The sequence below is a fragment of the Berghia stephanieae genome, chromosome 4, assembly GCF_034508935.2.
Source record: "Berghia stephanieae isolate SIO BIC M18660-M18661 chromosome 4, UCSD_Bste_1.3, whole genome shotgun sequence".
NCBI lineage: Eukaryota > Metazoa > Mollusca > Gastropoda > Nudibranchia > Aeolidiidae > Berghia > Berghia stephanieae.
The window spans coordinates 37,342,319-37,362,318 of record NC_088363.1 but is presented as its reverse complement, the minus strand read 5'-3'; the positions used below and the strand labels follow the sequence as shown (position 1 = coordinate 37,362,318).

Here is a 20,000-nt window from a genome sequence, read left to right as displayed (position 1 = left end):
ATATATATATATATATATATTACGTAGTCCTTAAGAGCCTTGACACTCTTGGTGCCCGATTTTGTCCCCGTTTTGTCCCCATAGCGTGAAACGGAGGATAGCAATTGCTTGATATCCTTTGGATAAATTTAAAAAATGATTTTCTCCTTATTTTCTTAATTTAATATTTTCAAAAAAATTAAAATGGAGCAACTCAAAAATGTCTTCGTCCTCGTCCTCTCGTGTTCATTGTATTTGTTATTTGAGCAAGCGAGGGGTTCACAGCGTAAAACGCGTACCCTTGTGAAGAAAATAGTTATTAAAGTTGTCCCAACTACCGGGAACCACTGTTTTGTAGTGGTAGCACGTCTGACCGGTAATCAGAAGGTCTGAAATTCGATCCCCAATCTCGTATTTTTCACTTGCTTTATATATCTGGCACCTTTCATACACACTCGTTCAGTTCTCTATCCTTAAGATGAGACGCTCGTACTTTCCGCCATCTATCAGACCCAGCTACCCAATCACTGCTGGGTGGAATGTGGTGGGGCTGGGGGTGTCAGAAAAAATCTCGCCTGCACTCGGGATCAATCTCGGTCCCTTTGCATGTGAAGCGAGTGTTTTACCAACTGAGCTATCGGGACCCCCATAGAAATATATATTCATTCTTATCATATAATACTAATGAAATTATCATCAACAATGAGTTTTGCGGCCCGTGCGATGACCCTTAATTAATCAATAGGCAGGTACTAAGTGGATAGTATTCAATAATATCTAAATTCCCCTATCGATGACTGTACCAGGGCTATTAAGTCATATTAAATCAAGGTTTTTAAAAAAATTAATTAATTAATTAATTTAGTTAGTTAGGTAGTTAGTTAGTTAGTTAGTTGGTTAGTTAGTTAGTTATTTTGTTTTGTATTTACTTGTTTATACATTTTTATATTCAATAATATTTTCATTTTATGTTTTATTGATAAAGTTCATTCATATTTATTTATTCAAACATATGTTTTAAAGTATCTTATCTTCTTTTTTTTAAGCCAATAACTTTAAGGTCAATATCCATATGCCTATATTTACTGTGTATGCGTCGCCATCGTTATGTTATAATCTGACACTGAAATCCGAAAGGACTCGCAGATTGACGTCATTATTTGGTTTTTGTATCGTCTAATGAGTTGTCGTTAGTAATGCACATGGAAACAAGTTAATTAATACAACTCCCGTTTTGTTTTTTTGTTTTTGTGGCAAAAGACTGGCATTTTGACGTCATTTTTTGATCAGTGTCAGGCTGTAACTTTACGAAGGCCACGGTGTATGTATCTATATATAAGAAGAAGATAAAATAAACTGGCAAAGTGACTTCAAACATCGGGTGCCTCTCATTCCTGAGTTGTTGTTTGTTTTTTTTAAAGGGGGGGGGGGGGGGGGAGAAAAAAAAAGAAACCTCAGACCTTTGATATTTTCAAAATAAAAATGGAGCTAACTCACACATTATATCTTCGTTCTCGTCCTCTCAAGTGTTGATGTTTTGTGCTGCATCTGCAGCGAGCTTTCACATTGAAGGCTTTTCCTTGTGAGAATTTTTTTTTTTAAACATAGAGAATTTATACAGAGCAATATCTACTAAACATGCTCAAAGCGCTTTACAAGGAATCCCTGACCAACACCAACACGTAACATATAGAACGAGACATGACGCCTGTTAGGTGATATTACATCTTTTTTTTTTTTACCGACAGAGACAACGCTGTTAACGGCCAGACACTCATTTTACACCGGAGTACGGTGAGAGAATGTGAGTAAAGAGCCATTTTCAAGGACTCAACTATGCGCCGAGCGAGGCTCGAACCCAGAACCTTCGGATCCGACAGCGAGTGTAATACCACAAGACCATATGGCCGAATAAAATACAGACATTAAAGCATCCCATCTATCAAGTACCCTCTGTGGTGTAATGGTTGAACGTCTGAATGGTAAGCAGGAGATTTGGGGTTCGATGCCCAGTCGAGGCAGAGGAATTTTTGAGATATATTTTGTCTTGTATTTTTTTATCTGCCTTGTCCGGGACATTCAAGCACATTTTTTTCACATCTATATCTCACAACGAAAGAATGACTCTACTATAACAAAGGAAGTATTGGACTGTAACCCTCAGGGCAGAGGATCAAAGGGAACGCCACGAGGAACATGGATAAGAGTTAAAGAAGCTGATATACAGAGAAGTGATAAGACATGGAACGAGATTTAAAAAAATAGTTAGCTCAGGATAGAGAAGGATGGAATCTGTTTGTCTGTGGCCTCTACCCTGGCCAAGGGCGAAAAAGGTAATCATAAGATAAGATATACTTTATTGATCCTGAATGGAAATTATCATAATGTTACACATCATTCATCGTTATACGAGTATAAGCACAGATTTATACACTGTCATGAACTAATTGATGAAAATACGAAGCTAATTAAAAGCAAAATAAAATTAAATACAAATAAAATATACAGCAGTTACAAGCAATGCTATAAAAATTGGACATGAAAGTAGAGTAGAGTTGTAATAATGGATTTGTAATGTAACTAGGTATTTGAAAATAGATTGTGAAGGATTGAACATAGCCAACCCGTTGATAAAAACTAAATTTGAATGTATAAATATATAAATAATGTAGATGTAGCCCCATGTAAACATGCATAAATAAATAGATTTTGGAGAGAACTAATTGATGATAATACGAAACTAATTATAAAAACAAACTTTTATAATGGTTTTGTAATGTAAATAGAATTTCGAAAATAGATTGTGAAGGATTGCACATAGCCAACACAGGCTGATAAAAAAAGTAAAAATAAAGCATGGCATTTGAATGTACAAACAAACAACAAATAATGTAGATATAGCACCATGTAAACATGCATAGATTAATAGATTTTGGAGAGAACTAATTGATGATAATACGAAACTAATTATAAAAACAAACTTTTATAATGGTTTTGTAATGTAAATAGAATTTTGAAAATAAATTGGGAATGATTGCACATAGCCAACACAGGCTGATAAAAACTAAAAATAAAGCATGGCATTTGAATATGTAAATAGATAATAAATAATTTAGACATAGCACTATGTAAACATGCATAAATAAATATATTTTAGAGCGAATATAGTATCTTTCAAATGTCATGTAGTAAATATCATCCTAAAGTTTCGTATTGCTGATGGTAAAGATGAATTAAAATATATTTGTCTTTTGGTTTTCATGTGTATTAGTCATCATGATGATATCTCACAACAGTGCCTGCTCCCTAAATTGTCACTTTGATGTTTAGCTCTTAGAGTCTATGTTTGGATAAAGCGCTGGATTTTGGATAGGGATTTACACATATTACTGGACTCAGCGTAATAAACAGACCTGCCTGGTACTATGAAAAATTCGTAGAAATACGAATTTTTGACTCCAGCTAAAGAGCTGCATAGGACTTTTTGACTCAATAAATCATGTCGAGAACGAAAGACTGGCTTCTCAGAACCTATATTCAGGACTTTGGGGAATTTTTGGACCAGTCTGATAAGAAATGGTTGATTTCTAAAGCTAGTTAAAGTGATTTTTTTTTCTTTTTTTCCCCTTGGAAACTACGAATTTTTGAAATTTCAAATAGGCAGCTCCGAATAAACATGCTCAAAGCGTTCTTCCGTGAGTACCTTGCCAACAGCAAAACTTAAAATGTACAATAATAATGATGATAATAATAATAATAATAATAATAATAATAATAATAATAATAATAATAATAATAATAATAATAATAATAATAATAGTAGTAGTAGTAGTAGTAGTAGTAGTAGTAGTAAATAATAATAATAATAATAATAATAAACAATAATGATGATGATGATGATCGGGATCGATCTTGATCAGTTTGCGTGCGAAGTGAATGATCTACCAACTGAGCTATCGGGACCCCAAGGATTGCTGCATAGACATATTAAACATAGAGGTAAAAATAAAACACAATTGCTCGGCACACACTTTCAATAACTTGCCTCCAATGCCGTCTCGCCCACACGCTTTCTCTCCTCATTTGCCATTCATCAAACACAATCTCATCCTCTTCTGCCACGTCGGTTTACCCTCTCCTTACCAACTATAGGAAAATCGTCACATTCGATACGATACAATCAACTTTTTTTTTATTCAAATTACTTTTGTACATTATACAATTTTTAAAAAATGAATATAGACCCCTAGTGTGTTGTAGAGCATGTTTTAACTTATGTATCGCAAGAACTTTACTGCTATTTTGTCTGAGTGATTAAAATATATTTTTGTGTTAGTTGGGTGGGAAGTTTTGGGGAAAATTCTGAAAATGGCATGTAAGGAGAGGGTTAATAATCTTGATCTAATTTCTTTAATTTCATTTTCAAAATTACCATCATTGAAACGTGCGTAAAACTTAATTCAGTGACGTCAACGTCACTCAATGAGTTGGATTTCCTTTTATTGTTGTTATGGTTGACGATCGTCTTCATTCCCCTCGATGTATCCTTAACAGCGTGGCTCATCGGTACAGTCTTTGCTTCGTACCCGAAAGGTACCGAGTTCGATCACCCGCCGCTGCGCTGGTGGCCTTGAGCAAGTCACCTCGCCTTAGCTTTATTTGCGGTGCTGCACTGAGGCTGACGCCTAGGTTATTCCAGTCTTGCCTTGGAATAGACACTAGAGACAAATTTCGCCTATTGGATTAATAAAGGGAATTTTAATTTGTTTTTAAATTTTAATATTCCTATATGTTATCATCCTCTAATGTTGACTTATTAGCCTTGCATTTCTTTATTTCTTTCTCAGCGGCGTGGCGTATTGACGGCGTATGGTGGTGCCATGATTAGAAGAAGAAAAAAAATTCTAAAACAGTGAGCACGGTTAAGGGGAGAGAGCACATGTTAAAAACTCTCTTTTTTGGAAGGGTGGGGGGAGGGTCGATGGTTTCTACGAGTGGACAAAACTCACAAAATCAAATAATTCATGAAAACATCAAGCCACAACACTGAGATACAAGTCCCGTATGAAAAGGTCTTTGTAATTATTCTTTGTCCACCATTTAAAGGATTGGTTTTGGTCGATAATGCAGTCAATATGTGATAAATGTAAATCAAAAGAGAAAAAAAAAACCTATGACAGAAATTACTTACTTTTAGTACTTGTAAAGAAAATCTGCTCGGCGATGTTTCATCTCTGCAAATCTTTTTATAATGTGGTTATTGAAATTTGGAATGGCATCTATTTCAGCTTTGTGAATTGACAAAATCATTATCGAATTTAACCTCTCTGTGTTTCATTGAATTTCGCAAGAAATTTTTCACTCTTTTAAGGGTGCTAAAACAACGTTCAGGAGGTTAAAAATTACGATGGAAGTGGTTAAGGTCACTATAGCCTATAGATGTCCATGATTTGTCAGTGTTTGTTGTATCTGTAAAAAGTAGACAATAAAAACAAAAGAAACGTTTTTTTTTTTCTAAACTAACTGTGAGCCATTCATGCCTGTCATACCATGTCACTGAAAAAGAGCGTTTTCGAGATTTCCACACCTGTGTTAATTCAAAATCAGTTGGTTGGTGAGGAACTAGTCTTTTTATTTCTAATTTGTCATCTAGTGTCAATCTCCCAAACGGCCGGTGAAGTAAAGAGTCAACTTGATTCATTGTTTAACAAAACAAAACTTCAAAGTATATCTCAAATAATGGAAATCAGTGGACTACGATTAATGATTGCACAAATAAAAGGTAGATTCAGATCTTAAAGCATCACAAAGAAAAAATCACTCCACTTAAGTACTTTAAAAATCTAAAAACACACCAAAGTATAACTGTGCGGCTATGTGGTTTAGTGGTATGACACTCGCTTTCGGATCGGAAGGTCCTGGGTTCGAGCCTCGCTCGGCGCATAGTTGAGTCCTTGGAAAAGACTCTTTACTCACATTCTCTCACCGTACTCAGGTGTAAAATGAGTACCTGGCCGTTAACAGCGTTGTCTTTGTCCGAAAAATGGTAATATCGCCTGACAGGCGTCATGTCTCGTCCTACATGTTAAATGTTCCTGTTGACCAGGGACCCCTTGTAAAGCGCATTGAGCACGTTAAGTGGATATTGCGCTATATAAATGCTCAATTAACTGTTGACAATCTTCGCTTTCTTTCTCTGACTCACACAAATACACACGCACAAACAAACACACACACACACACACACACACACACAAATAAACACTCATACACACGTAACCATCAACTCGGCACTACAAGCAAGAAAAATGTTGGTAAATTCGTCCACAATGCTTCGTTGCAAAGAATTACTTTATTCAATAATCGTGAAAAAGAGTTGGGGGTGGGGGGGGGGGTTGATATGTCATATTTTTAAGTTTTATGTTGTCTTTCTTTGCTGCTTACAAATAAACTTGACAATGATCAGTGTTTTTTGACAGTTAATGTAATATTTTGGATGGCCGAAGTTACCCTAATTTGGCGCATCCCCCCATCCAACGGTGGAGCTCTCAGATCCTGGCACAAGTCGAGGGGTTTTTCCGCTATTTGAAGATAGTATAATTCGATCCATTTTTATAGCATTACCAAAAAAGCCAGGGGCAGTTGATTGTGAACAACACAGAACTATTAGCCTAATGAGCCACCTCACAAAAATTCTTTTGAAGATAATTTTACTAAGAATAAGAAATAAAATACGACCTGAAATTGGGGAGATGCAATTTGGTTTTGTTGAGGACAAGGGTACCAGAAATGGAATATTCACATTATCAATGCTGATGGAAAGATGTATTGAAGTAAATAAAGATCTGTATATGTGTTTCATCGACTATTCAAAAGCCTTTGATAAAGTACAACACGAAAAACTATTCAAAATTCTATCATCTTTGGACATTGATGGTAAAGATTTAAGAATATTACGGAATTTGTACTGGGAACAAGAAGCAGCAATGCGTGTTGACAACGAGCTAAGCAGTTTTACACCTATTAGAAGAGGAGTTAGGCAGGGGTGTGTTTTGTCTCCAGATTTATTCAACCTCTATAGTGAAATGATATTAAGAGATATCGAACATAAGAAGGGGGTGTGTATTGGAGGAAAGAATGTAACAAATCTGAGGTATGCAGATGATACGGTTTTACTGGCAGAATCTGAACATGAACTACAAGAATTACTGAATGTTGTAGTCAGGAGTAGTGAAAATATGGGACTGGAACTGAATATATCTAAAACAGAATGTATGACGGTATCTAAAAATAATAACCCACCAGCCTGTGTAATAACAAGCAGAGGACAAACAATACAACAAGTTGAATGTTTCAAATATTTAGGCTTCAATGTAACATCCAATGGAAAATCAGATTGTGAAATAAAGAAAAGAATAGGTATGGCGAAGAATGCATTCAACCAGCTGCATACAATTATGAAAAACAGGAATATTAGCATGAAAACAAAAATCAAAGTCCTGGATTGCTATGTACTGTCTGTGCTGCTATATGGTTGTGAGAGCTGGACCATAAACAAGACCATGGTTAAAAGACTGGAGGCAGTGGAAATGTGGTTTTACAGAAGAATGATGAGGGTGTCATGGATGGAAAGGAAAAGAAATGAAGAAATTTTAGAAATGGCAAACAGAAAAAGATCACTGATAACAAAAATCATCAAACGCCAAATGGAATTTTTAGGACACACTATCCGCCACCCTGGTTTTGAAGTACTCGCCTTGATTGGAAAGATGAATGGAAAAAGAATAAGAGGAAGACAAAGAATAACGTATTTGAAAGGGATAAGAACTTGGACAGATGAAGCTGAGAAAGGTGGCGCTGCTTTAATAGAATTGGCAAGAGATAGATCAGCTTGGCGGAAGATGACCTCCGACGTCTGCTTCAGATATGGAACTACATGAGATGAGATAATTCGACCCAGTTTCTCGCTCAATCAGCTGTAGCGATACTAATGGATAGAGCATTAACTGGAGCTTGGATTGCTTTGCACCACGGTGTTTGATTTAGTCACTACTTCGCGCAGTGATGTCACCAACACACGAGTCGGCAGCAGCTTCTTATGGTTCACACTATTATGTTATGACGATCGACCCAATCAGCAAAGTCCGGTCCGCATTCGTGCACCGTCGCGAACCCGCCCGGTAGCATCGTCACAACACACCTTTCGACTAGATGCTCTGCCGTTTCGGGTTCTTGCCCACAGCGTGGACATAAAGGACAGGAAGTTAGACCCCACTGATGTAACGCACCGGCCGTTAGGCAGCTCCTCGACCGAAGCCGATTCGCAGCTACCCAGTGTCTCCTCTTACTGGTATCAAAGCCTGGCAACTTCTCACCAAGCTTAGAGGAGTGTAGGTCCCCGCCCCCACGAGGGATTGAATTCGTCCAAACCGACTTCCATCTCGTATGTGCAGCTCTGTCCGTAGTCAGGGATTCTGCGTACAAGGGTTGCCGGGACTTATTTCGGCTCGAAACGGGGGCACCGTTCATTATGCGCATGAGAGGGGTATCCCCATTCCCTCTCTCTTTGATCTTACTCAGCCAGTTTCCCGTAATGGTCTCCCTCCGGACATCGGGGGGCTGGATCGCTGCCATTACCGGGCCCCATTCTCTAGGGGTTGTTGCTAGCGTTCCCGACACTATGTGCATCGACTTGCGAAGTTTTACATCCACCTTCTCAACGTTTCTGCTTCTACCCCACACTGGAGCGCAATACTCCGCGGTGGAATAGCATAGTGCCAGGGCGGATGTTCTTAGGAGCGCTTGGCTAGCGCCCCAAGTCGATCCCGCCAGCTTCCTCAGAAGACTATTCCGCTTCTCTATCTTCCGGGCAACCCCTTCGAGATGAACCCGATAGGTAAGGCTGCGATCCAACGTCACCCCTAAATATTTTGGACGCGGCTCATATGGGAGTGGCTGGTCCCCGACTATGACATTCAGTTTACGGGTGTGCCAACCACTGCATAAGTGAAATGCAGTGGCCACGGTTTTTGAAGTGTTCATCTTCAGGTACCACTTGTCAAAGTAGGATTTGAGTCTGGTGACGTCCTCGCTGAGTACGCTCTCGAGACGGGTCCACACTTTACTCTGAGTAACGAGTGCCCAGTCGTCTGCGTATCCCAGCCTCAGGGAGGAAGTGTTCGGCATATCGCTAATGTAAACGTTAAACAACATTGGCGCAAGTACCGACCCCTGAGGGACCCCATTCTTCAATTTCCTTACTTTGCTCGTGACGTCTCCCAGCGCGACGTGGAATTGCCTTTCCCCTAAGATCGAAGAGAACAACTTCAAGGTCTTTTTGCACCTTATGATTTTTGCAAGTTTGAGCATTAACCCATCGCACCAGACCGTATCGTACGCCGCTGATAGGTCTATAAACACAGCACCTGTTTGCTGTTTTCTCTCGAACCCGTGCTCAATATGCTCTGTAAGGGCAATGACCTGCTCCGTGGTGCACCTCCCTTCCCTGAAGCCTGCCTGCTCTGGTGGCAGGGCAGCGTCTAGGACCGGCCCCATCGGTTTAATAGAACACGCTCCAACAATTTGTAAAGACAGCTCAGCAGCGATATGGGTCTGTAACTGTCTGCCTCCTTCGCCGGCTTCCCTGGCTTCAGGATGGCAACTATCTTCGCGTGCTTCCACACTTGTGGAAGCTTTCCTTTTGCAAGGACGTCAGACATTGCCTCTGCTAGCCAGGCCCGTGCCCTGGGGCCCAGATGCGTCACCATATCGGGATATACACCATCTATCCCTGCTGCTTTGCCGTTCTTTACTTCGCTAATGGCTGCACCCACTTCTCGGGGACTGAACGGGGCCGTCCAGTCCGACTCCTCCGCAGGTAGCGAGTCCAAAATCGTTCGGTACGCCTTGCGGACACCGCGCTCAAAAGCCTGATTAGGGACCCGCTTACTACGGTTCTTAATATTCTTGGCAATTGTGTCTGCCTCGCATTCCGGTGCAGCCTTCGCGAAATTCCGATCTGGGTCCAATTTCTTTATCAAACGCCAAGCGTGGCGGCTGGAGTGTGTAAAGTAGAGACTTTCCACGGTCTCCTGCCACCGTTGCTTCCTTCCCTTTGCCAGAGACTGAAGTAGTCTATCGGCTGTGTCCTGGGACTGGGTCTGCTGGTACTCTCGGTACAGCTCTTCCGACTCTGCTGTCCAGCAAGGGGTGTAGAATTTCCGCTTGCCCCGTGGAATAGAGCGTTGAGCGCTCTTAACCAGTAGCCTACTAAATCTGGTTATATTCTTGGACTTGGGAGGAATGGCAGGGCAGACCTGCTCGATATAGGAACTGAATTCCTCCCAGTCAGCCTTCCTGAAATTCCATCTGCAAAGTGGGAGAGACTGCTACCTCGGTATTGTCACCCCAGCTGTGACAAGAACCGGCCTGTGCTGGCTATGCGGAAAGTCCCCGAGGACTGTCCGCTTCACCTGCAGCGGTTCACCGTTCGCGCTTTTCGTTACGAGGGTGAGGTCTGGAGTGTACTCCTTCTTATGGCGGGTACCCGGAAGGTACCCTTGGCTGTAGGATCGTACACTAGGTGTAGATCATTACAGTCCATCCATGAGCGGAGTTGTCTTCCTGCCTCGTTGCAGTCTCGGTAGCCCCATTCGTGATGGTGGCCATTAAAGTCTCCCAGACAGATGGAAGGGTGGCTGACCACCGGTACCGGTGGTGTAGTCCAAGTCGCTCTAGGTGGTTTGTAAATATTATGCAAACACAGTCCACCTACTTCCACGGAAATTCGGTTCACCCCATTGCTGTCCGTTACGCTCTCAATGACCCTTACCTTCGATGGCTCTTTAGCGTAAACGCTAACCCCTCCTTTGAGCCTCGAAGTGTCCTCTCGTTGGACCACCGTATAGCCTGGGATCTGGAATCGGGAAGATTGCGCGCCTGAATAAAGGTGGGTCTCCTGTAAAAGGAGGATATCAACGCAATGAACGGCCAATAGCTTTGATAAAAGCTCATTTTTTGCCATACTCTGGCTCTCGACGTTCAGGGACAATATACGCGTCAGTTCGCCATCCCCGCCGTCGCATTTTCCAATCGGCAGGCCGCGGATCGATTGATGCATGGGACGTTTGCTTTTTTCTCGGACGTGCCGACGACCCGGGCGACACGAACGCGGTATTATTTGGCTAGGCGGCAGACCGCTTCGCCATTGACGGGACTGGTTGGGACTCGACATAAGGACAATAGTGTGGCGCCCGGGATAGGGCTGCTATTCGGGCACCGGGTTTGGATCAAATTTAGTCACACACCGGGGCGAGCAGCTCATGTGGCTCGTTGGCTCGATACCCGGGATGGTCTCGTGACGGTCGACCGGGATTTACACCTTTGCCCTCCCGTGTGCCTCAAGCCCCCTCACCAACTGCAAGGTAAAGATCCACGAGGGGGCACGAGTCGGCGCAGTCCGTGATTCGGAATCTTGAATAGAGTGGAGACTAAAAAGGCAGTATGTTGTTGGCGAGTTGGCGAAAGACAGTGGAGTTAAGATTTCTCAGTTGTATTTTTAATTCAATTATGCTGTTAATGATTTTTAAATGATTTGTACGGTGCCTGGCACCATTCGATCCAATGGCCCCACGCCACTGTTCTTTCTTTATTTCCTCTTGCTTCGTTTTCAAAGCTTTCTTATCTCCCTTGGTTCATAAATATTTCTTTTCATTCAAATGTAATTTCGTTCTTTTTGTGACCCAGTGTTTGTTGTTAGCAAATACCAATATTTCTTTCTTTTCACATAGATACCTTCTGCACACAAAACTCAATATAATCTGATATACACAAAGATTTTTCTGTGGAAAGACGATTTATTCAAACCATTCACGTTGCACCACGTATCAGCAAACACACCCCAATCAATGCATTCAAAAGAACCGTGTAATAGACTTCAACAGTCGTGACGTCACACTTCCTCATTATCACAGATAGTAACCGGTTCTAAGCTATCGGAACAATGGCAAACGCCCTTATGAAATACGTCTCCGACGAGCATAAAAGTGTATCCTGGGGTCTGATACATGGAGCGGGACTATGGTAGTCTCAGACTATAGCAAAGTCTGAGACTTTGTAGTCTAAGACTTTGGGAAGTCAGAGACTACGGAAAGTAAGCTATTCATGGAGTCAGACTTCGTCCCTGACTATCAAGTCTCTGACTACGCTTGCGAAGTCTCAGACTACAGAGGTCAATCTATTTTTAACTGGGGATTCCTCGGAAACGTACCACAACACGTCATAGAAATGTGTTACTTTTCCAGCTGCGCATGCGTCATACGAAGTGGCACAGAAATCAATCATATCTATTTCTTCTTCGTGTTTGTTTTGATCGTTTTGGTTTTTGTTTTGTTTTGTTGTTGTTTTTTCCCCACAAATAAAAATAGTGTGAGACAAGTTAAGGGGGTTAAAAATGGTTTGAGAATGTGTGTGTGTGTGTGTAATGTTTTTAGTAAATATAAATAACGATGGCACTTAAATGATTCTTATCCACGGTGTAGCATTGTTCTAAGTTGAGAGCGGTGGGCGCTGCCTGAAGCATGGGGTCCCGAAAATACTAACTAAAGAGTGATGATGGAGAGGAATCGGTGGAAACAATACAGACAATGGGCATTTCGGGTACAAACCCTTCGTCGGCACAACAATAAACAAATAAACGTTGAAAACAAATAAGATGAAATGCAGTATAAATTGCATCGTCTGTACTCAACGATGGTTGGAGTGTGAACGAATCGTTAGCGCGGTGTGATAGAAATGATAAGGCCAGTGAGAGACGTGAAATTTCTAGAAAATAATGGACGATAAAAGACATAAAAGAAATGTAATAGTAGTCGTAGTAGTAGTAGTAGTAGTAGTAGTAGTAGTAGTAGTAGTAGTAGTAGTAGTAGTAGTAGTAGTAGTAGTAGTAGTAATGGTAGTAGTTGTAGTAGTAGTATTAGTAGTAGTAGTAGTAGTAGTAGTAGTAGTAGTAGTAGTAGTAGTATAGTAGTAGTAGTAGTAGTAGTAGTAGTAGTAGTAGTAGTACTAGAAGTAGTAGTAGTAGTGTAGTAGTAGTAGTAGTAGTAGTAGTAGTAATGGTAGTAGTTGTAATAGTAGTAGTAGTTGTTGTTGTTGTTGTTGTTGTTGTTGTTGTTGTTGTGAGTAATGATAATAGTGAAAGTAGCAGCAGCAACAGTAGTAGTAGTAGTAGTAGTAGTAGTAGTAGTAGTAGTAGTAGTAGTAGGAGGAGGAGGAGGAGGAGGAGGAGGAGGAGGTAGTAGTTGTAATAGTAGTATTAGTATTAGTAGTAGTAGTAGTAGTAGTAGTAGTATTAGTAGTAGTAGTAGTAGTAGTAGTAGTAGTAGTAGTAGTAGTAGTAGTAGTAGTACTACAAGTAGTAGTAGTAGTAGTAGTACTACTACAAGTAGTAGTAGTAGTAGTAGTAGTAGTAGTAGTAGTAGTAGTAGTAGTAGTAGTAATGGTAGTAGTTGTAATAGTAGTAGTAGTAGTTGTTGTTGTTGTTGTTGTTGTTGTTGTGAGTAATGATAATAGTGAAAGTAGCAGCAGCAACAGTAGTAGTAGTAGTAGTAGTAGTAGTAGTAGTAGTAGTAGTAGTAGTAGTAGGAGGAGGAGGAGGAGGAGGAGGAGGAGGAAGTTACTATGAAACTGTGTGTTGGGGGGGGGGGGGAGGAGGAGTCCCTGCAGAGTGTTTTGAATGGGCAAGATGAGGAGTGTATGTGCGATTGTCGAATCTTCGAGAAAAGTAAAGAAAAGAAAAGAAACAAAACCAAAAAATAAATAAATAAATAAATAAATAAATAAATAAAAATAAATATAAAATCAAAAACTGTCGGGTAGCTTGTTCTAATCGCTGTACAATTACTTCCCCCAGCGTAGAGGACATATTATGATTTTGAAATTTAGTCTCAGACTACGATATTTACACCTGCTAAATCGCGGGTGTAAATTTCACCCGTTTAGTCCCTCGTTTAGTCTAAGACTTCGCGTAGTCCGGCTTCATGAATATCTTACAACGCCTTTTAGTCTGAGACAACGGATTTAGTCTAGGACTATCGTCATAGTCCCGCTCCATGAATCAGACCCCAGAGGAGAAAAACATTATAAATCTGATCGTGTTTTGACTTTTATACATTCTGATCACATTACATGTGAAAAAGTTCTAGTCAGCATGAAGAATAAAAAGTACCGATTTTCTTTGTTTAGAACCAAGCTGCTCGTTTTTAGGTCGAAGTGACACCAGACTATTGAATCATATTCTAAGTATGCCTTGTTGTTAAGCACGGCAATAATGGTCTTTTTCTCAGGTTTTAACTTGTTTGTATACGTGCGGCTATACGGTCTTTTGGTATGACACTCGTTTTCAGATCGGAGGGTCCTGGGTTCGAGCCTCGCTCGGCGCATAGTTGAGTCCTTGGAAAGGCTCTTTACTCACATTCTCTCGCCGTACTCAGGTGTAAAATGAGTACCTGGCCGTCAACAGCATTGTCTCTGTAAAAAAAATTGAAATATCGCCTAACATTCGTTATGTCCTGTCCTAAATGTTAAGTGTTGCTGTTGACCAGGGACTCCTTGTAAAGCGGTCTGAGCTCGTTTAGTGGATTTTGCGCTATATAAAAGCTCAATGTTTTTTATTTTTACATTGAAAACAACCCTATCATTCCTTGTAGGCCTTGCTGTTAAGCACGTCAATGGTCTTTCTCTCAGAATTAAACTGTTTGTGTACACGCCTATATTATATGACAATATCGATTAAATGTGCTCAAAGCGCTTTACAAGGAGCCCCTGACAAACAGCAACACATAACATGTGGAACAAGACATGACGCATATTAGGCGATATTACGATTTTTTTTCATACATAGTCAACGCTGTTAACGGCCAGGTACTCATTTTACACCTGAGAGAATGTGAGTAAAGAGCCTTTTCCAAGGACATAACTATGCGCCGAGCGAAGCTCGAACCCAGGACCTTCTGATCCGAAAGTGAGTGTTATACCACAAGACCGCATAGCCTATAAATCCAATACTACAGGACTCTGGAAAAATAACAAGTTATATAAAATTTTGGCCAAAAAACTCGTCCTTCAAATTTCGATCGAATAAAGTGACCCTCATCTTAGCAAAGTCTCAGGTTTGAAAGCTTTTTGACAAAATGAGATCTCATTCTAATCGATCTATATTATTCATTTATGATCTTTTTTAAGGGGGGTGAGGATGCGTGGTTTAGCTGCACGGAGTTCGATCATCCGTAGCTGCGCTGTGTGGTCTTGAGCAAGTCACCACATCCTAGTTCAATTTGCAGCGCTCCATTTCGCCTCACGCGTTGAATTAGACCCTAGAGACAAATTTCCCACATGGAATGAATGAATGGTAATCTATTTATTTTAATCTTTTATTTATCTATATAATATTCGAAGGAAGAGTTTCCTGGCCAAAATTGTAAATACGTGTTTTTTCCAGAGTACTCCTTCGAGGCCATTATTAGGCCCATGGAGCCGTAGTTTATCCCGGTTTCTATAGCGTGAAACGGACAATAAAAATTGCTTGCTATCCTTTGGCTAGCACATTAGTCTGGAATAACCAGGCGTTCGCCGCAGTGTAGCGCCGCAAATTATTAAAGATAGGGTAAATATGACTTGCTCAAGGCCACACAGCGCAGCGGCGGCGGGTGATCGAACTCGGTACCTTTCGGGTACGAAGCAAAAGACGGTACCACGGAGAAGCGCTGTAGTCTGGTCGGTAGTTGAAGCGTAACAGAAACAGCATTGTTTGTTTTGAATGATTCTCCACGTTTTTTCACATGGGGTTAATAATTGGATTTAATTATCATTCAGGGGTTTCTGACTAGTGATCCTAAAACGATTATCCAAAATCAACAAAAAGATACCAGCACAATTCGCTTCAACAGTCGCAACGTCACTTCCCTCGTAATGACGCATGGTAATTAGTAACTGGCTCTAAATTGTCGGAACAATGGCGGACGTTCTTATGAAATATCTCTCCGATGAGCATAAAAGCGTATCCAAAGGAGAAAAAAAAACATAAATCTGATCATGTTTTGACTTTTACACATTCAGATCACAAGACATATGAAAAGTTCTAGCCAGCATGAAGAATAAAAAGTACCGATTGTCTTTGTTTAGAACGACGATGGCTGCCTTGCTGGGCGACGTGACATCAGACTATTGAATCCACTTCTGTCGTAGATACCCTGGAAAGGCACGTATCTAGGATTTTGGTCAGAAAAATCATCCTTCAAGTATCAATAGATTCAAATGACCCTCATCCAGCTATGTGGTCTAGTGGTATGAAGGTCCTGGGTTCGAGCCTCTCTCGGCGCATAGTTGAGTCTTTGGAAAAGGCTCTTTACTCACATTCTCTCACCGTACTCAGATTTAAAGAGAAGAGTACCTGACCGTTAACAGCGTTGTCTCTGTCGAGAAAAAATTGTAATATCGCCTAATAGGCGTCATGTCTCGCTATATATGTGACGTGTTGCTGTTGGCTCTTGTAAAGCGCTTTGAGCACATTTAGTGGATATTGCGCTATATAAAATCTCAATAAACGCTCAAAAGCTCAATGGTTGACAAAATGTACGTTGGGCAAAAATCTTACATTTGACATCATTCTTGACTCCTTCCAACTAAAAAACTGGGGTTGGGGGGGGGGGGGGGGGGTTGTCATTTATTCCGGCAACCACGGACAATGCAAAGACCTAATTTAGTAGCATAATGTGATTGTGTGGTTGGACACCTTAAAACAGACACCTCAGTCATTAAAACAACAATGCAATCAAAATATTTTTACGCCCTTTCACAAAAGTACCATAAGATACCAGCAAGAAATGAAGTGAGTAGGAAAGTGCCAGAAGACAAAAGAGAATAAAAACTTCGCGGCGGCGATGTGGGCTCGAACCTGGTACCTTACTGGTACGACAACTCCGCCTGGCCTAGTGATCGTGACTCTACTGTATGAGCTATACACGGCCCCCATAAGATACCACCGCCTAGGATTCCATAAAGGAATATAGATAATCCATCATACAAGATGTCTGATGTCAACATGAATCACCCATTTTGTCCAAAGTAATCAAATTATTATTAGACCTATATAGATAGAATGCGCTTGGCCAAGGAGTTCACAACATTGCCATCCAGAAGTATAACGGACCAACACACAAACTCTGTGTAAACATGAACTTTTATAGTCTGGTTAGTACAGTTTAGTGAGAACAACTCACAAACGCGGATGGCAAAAACAATAACAAAGGCCTGAGTGACGTCATCTGCATACTTTCTATAAAAATCGACATAAGACGTCATTGGTGTTGATTGAATTCAAATTAGACAGTTGCTTTTGCTCTAAAATTTGGTGATCATTTAGGGATTACAAATTTTGAATGAGCTAAAACAGATTTTAAAAAGATGTAGGAATCTGTTGATGATACTAATGGGGGCAGTGTGGCTCAGCGGTACGGTCTTTGCTTCGCACATGGAAGGTATCAAAGTTCGAACACCCGCCACTTCGCTGTGTGGTCTTGAGCAAGTCACCTCGCCTCGCTGTACTGTGGCTGACGCCTGGGTTATTCCAGTGTTCCCTTGGATTAGACCCTAGAGAAAAATAATAACGGGAATTATATTATTCTTTTTTTAAGAATGGAAGAAATCCGTTGGGATTTTAGTATGCCAATTTTTAGGCGACACAAAGTCCCACTTCAGGTCAGGAGTGAAAATTCATTTTGTGTACTACTCGACTACTCGTGCAATTAAAAATTGAGCTTGATATAGCGCAATATCCACTAAATGTGCTCAAAGCGCTTTACAAGGGGTCTCTGGCCAACAGCTACATTTAACGTGTAGGACGGGACATACCGCCTGGTAGACGATATTACAATTTTTCGGACATAGACAACGCTGTTAACGGCCAGGTACTCATTTAACACCTGAGTACGGTGAGAGAATGTGAGTAAAGAGCCTTTCCAAGGACTCAACTATGCGCCGAGCGCGAGGCTCGAACCAAGGACCTTCCGATCCGAAAGCGAGTGTCATACCACTAGACCACATAGCCGCACTTATATGTAGATTGTTAACTGATATCATTATGGCGTCATTGTTGCAATGGAAATCTAAAAAAAAAAAAAAAAAAAAAAAATTACGCAAAATATTGTCCATTGCAACAATGTTAAACTAGGCCTATAACTGCGTTCGGACGTCAGACCTGCATATATGTGTAACAAGTCGGTAATACTACATCAACCGGTTTACAAATTATTTACCTTCTACATCAGTCAGATACTACATTAATTTGGCCCGTGATTTAATATGGCTAAACTAGAAAGTCTATGTGTTATGTTGAGCAAATTATTATTTGAAATTTAAAGGGAAATAATACATGATTAATCATTGTGAAAACATGACGATTCACGGTTACTTCCCTTGAAATATTCCTTCTTTTTTTTTTTTTTTTTTTAAATCTAATCAATATCTTGAGATTTTTTAAGTCGATAATAAATAATATAATGATTCGCTATATTGAGAAAGTTAATAGTGTTAGACATGTTACTGCATCATCTCTACCTCGTATCGGTATACACTGTTTTAGTAGTGAATCCAACGTGTAGTTATTTGCGGGTCTGATAACCAAAATGTTATGGGGGGTCAATGTTGGGTAATGTAAATGTTGCTGCTCGAAGCTCGAAGAAATAAATAACAATGTGAAATTGGATTTTCCTGTCCATCAATGTTTTTAAATTTATTCATCTTAACAACGCCACTACCACATTATCTCATTCGTCTGTACTGTCTCATTCATCCTGTTTTATTATAAAGGGGAAACCCGAATAGTCCATTTTATCAGTTTTTGAATTTTAAATAGAAGCTTACATTCAATTTCACATTGTTATTTATTGGGGTCAATGTTGTAATGGAATTACACTCAAACCAACGCAAAATATTGTCCATTACAACAATGTTAAATCAAGTCCATATTCTGTTTTCGGGCCTGCGTATAGATATGTGAACGTCGGGTGGACCACATGCCGAGAATCTAGTCAAAATCAGTAGAAATAAAATATTTTGTACATATTTCCCATAGAAAACGCTACTAACTGTGCGACTATGTGGTCTTGTGGTATGACACTCGCTTTCGGATCGGAAGGTCCCGAGAGAAAAATAAAGGAAGGAAATGCGACTCATATAAAAAGGGGATAATGGAAAGTAAACAACGATCCGACCTCGCACAATGTATATATATATATAACATTTTCATCTCTCTCTCTCTCTCTCTCTCTCTCTCTCTCTCTCTCTCTCTCTTTCTCTCTCTCTCTCTTTCTCTCTCTCTCTCTCTCTCTCTCTCTCTCTCTCTCTCTCTCTCTCTCTCTCTCTCTCTCTCTCTCTCTCTCTCTCTCTTTCTCTTCATTAACTGAGTGAAAACTGGGGAGAACCAAAGGCCAAAACGTTATTTTCATTGTACCATTGTCCTCTTTTATATAAGTCACCTTCTCTCCCTTTATTTTTCTCTCCAGAGCATCACTCATCATCATCAGTCTTTTTCACCCTGGGTCAGTGTACAGGCCACAAACAAATAGTTTGCTCCGGTATCGTGGATAGCTCATACGGTAGAGTCACGCTCTCACCGGCTAGGCGGAGTTGTCGTACCAGTAAGGTTGCGGGTTCAAACCCCCATCACCGCCGCGAAAAAATTGTATATTCTCTATTGTCTTCTGGCACTTTCCTACTCACTTCATCTCTTGTTGAGACAAATAGTTTCCGTCTTTCACTATCCTGAGCTAACTATTTTTATCTCGTTCCATGTCGTATCACTTCTCTGCTTCATTAATTCTTCTCCACAGGGCATCACAGTGGTGACATATTTTTTTTAATAATTCATAATTGGATACTTGAGGATAAAGTGACACAGTGAGGTATGGTCTTTGGTTCATACCTAGAAGGTGGATTTCGACTTCCTGCTACTTTGTGAGGCCTTG

General features: G+C 40.4%; 1 pseudogene across 1 annotated transcript in view; it reads left to right on the top strand.

The window, feature by feature from the left end:
• Positions 1-2,183: 2,183 nt before the first annotated feature.
• The window catches only part of LOC144970505 (inverted formin-2-like), a 67,227-nt pseudogene continuing 49,410 nt past the window's right edge, over positions 2,184-20,000 (top strand). The window contains exon 1 of the transcript XR_013644970.1: positions 2,184-2,312. The product of XR_013644970.1 is annotated as an inverted formin-2-like (transcript). The remainder of the gene's footprint in view (positions 2,313-20,000) is intronic.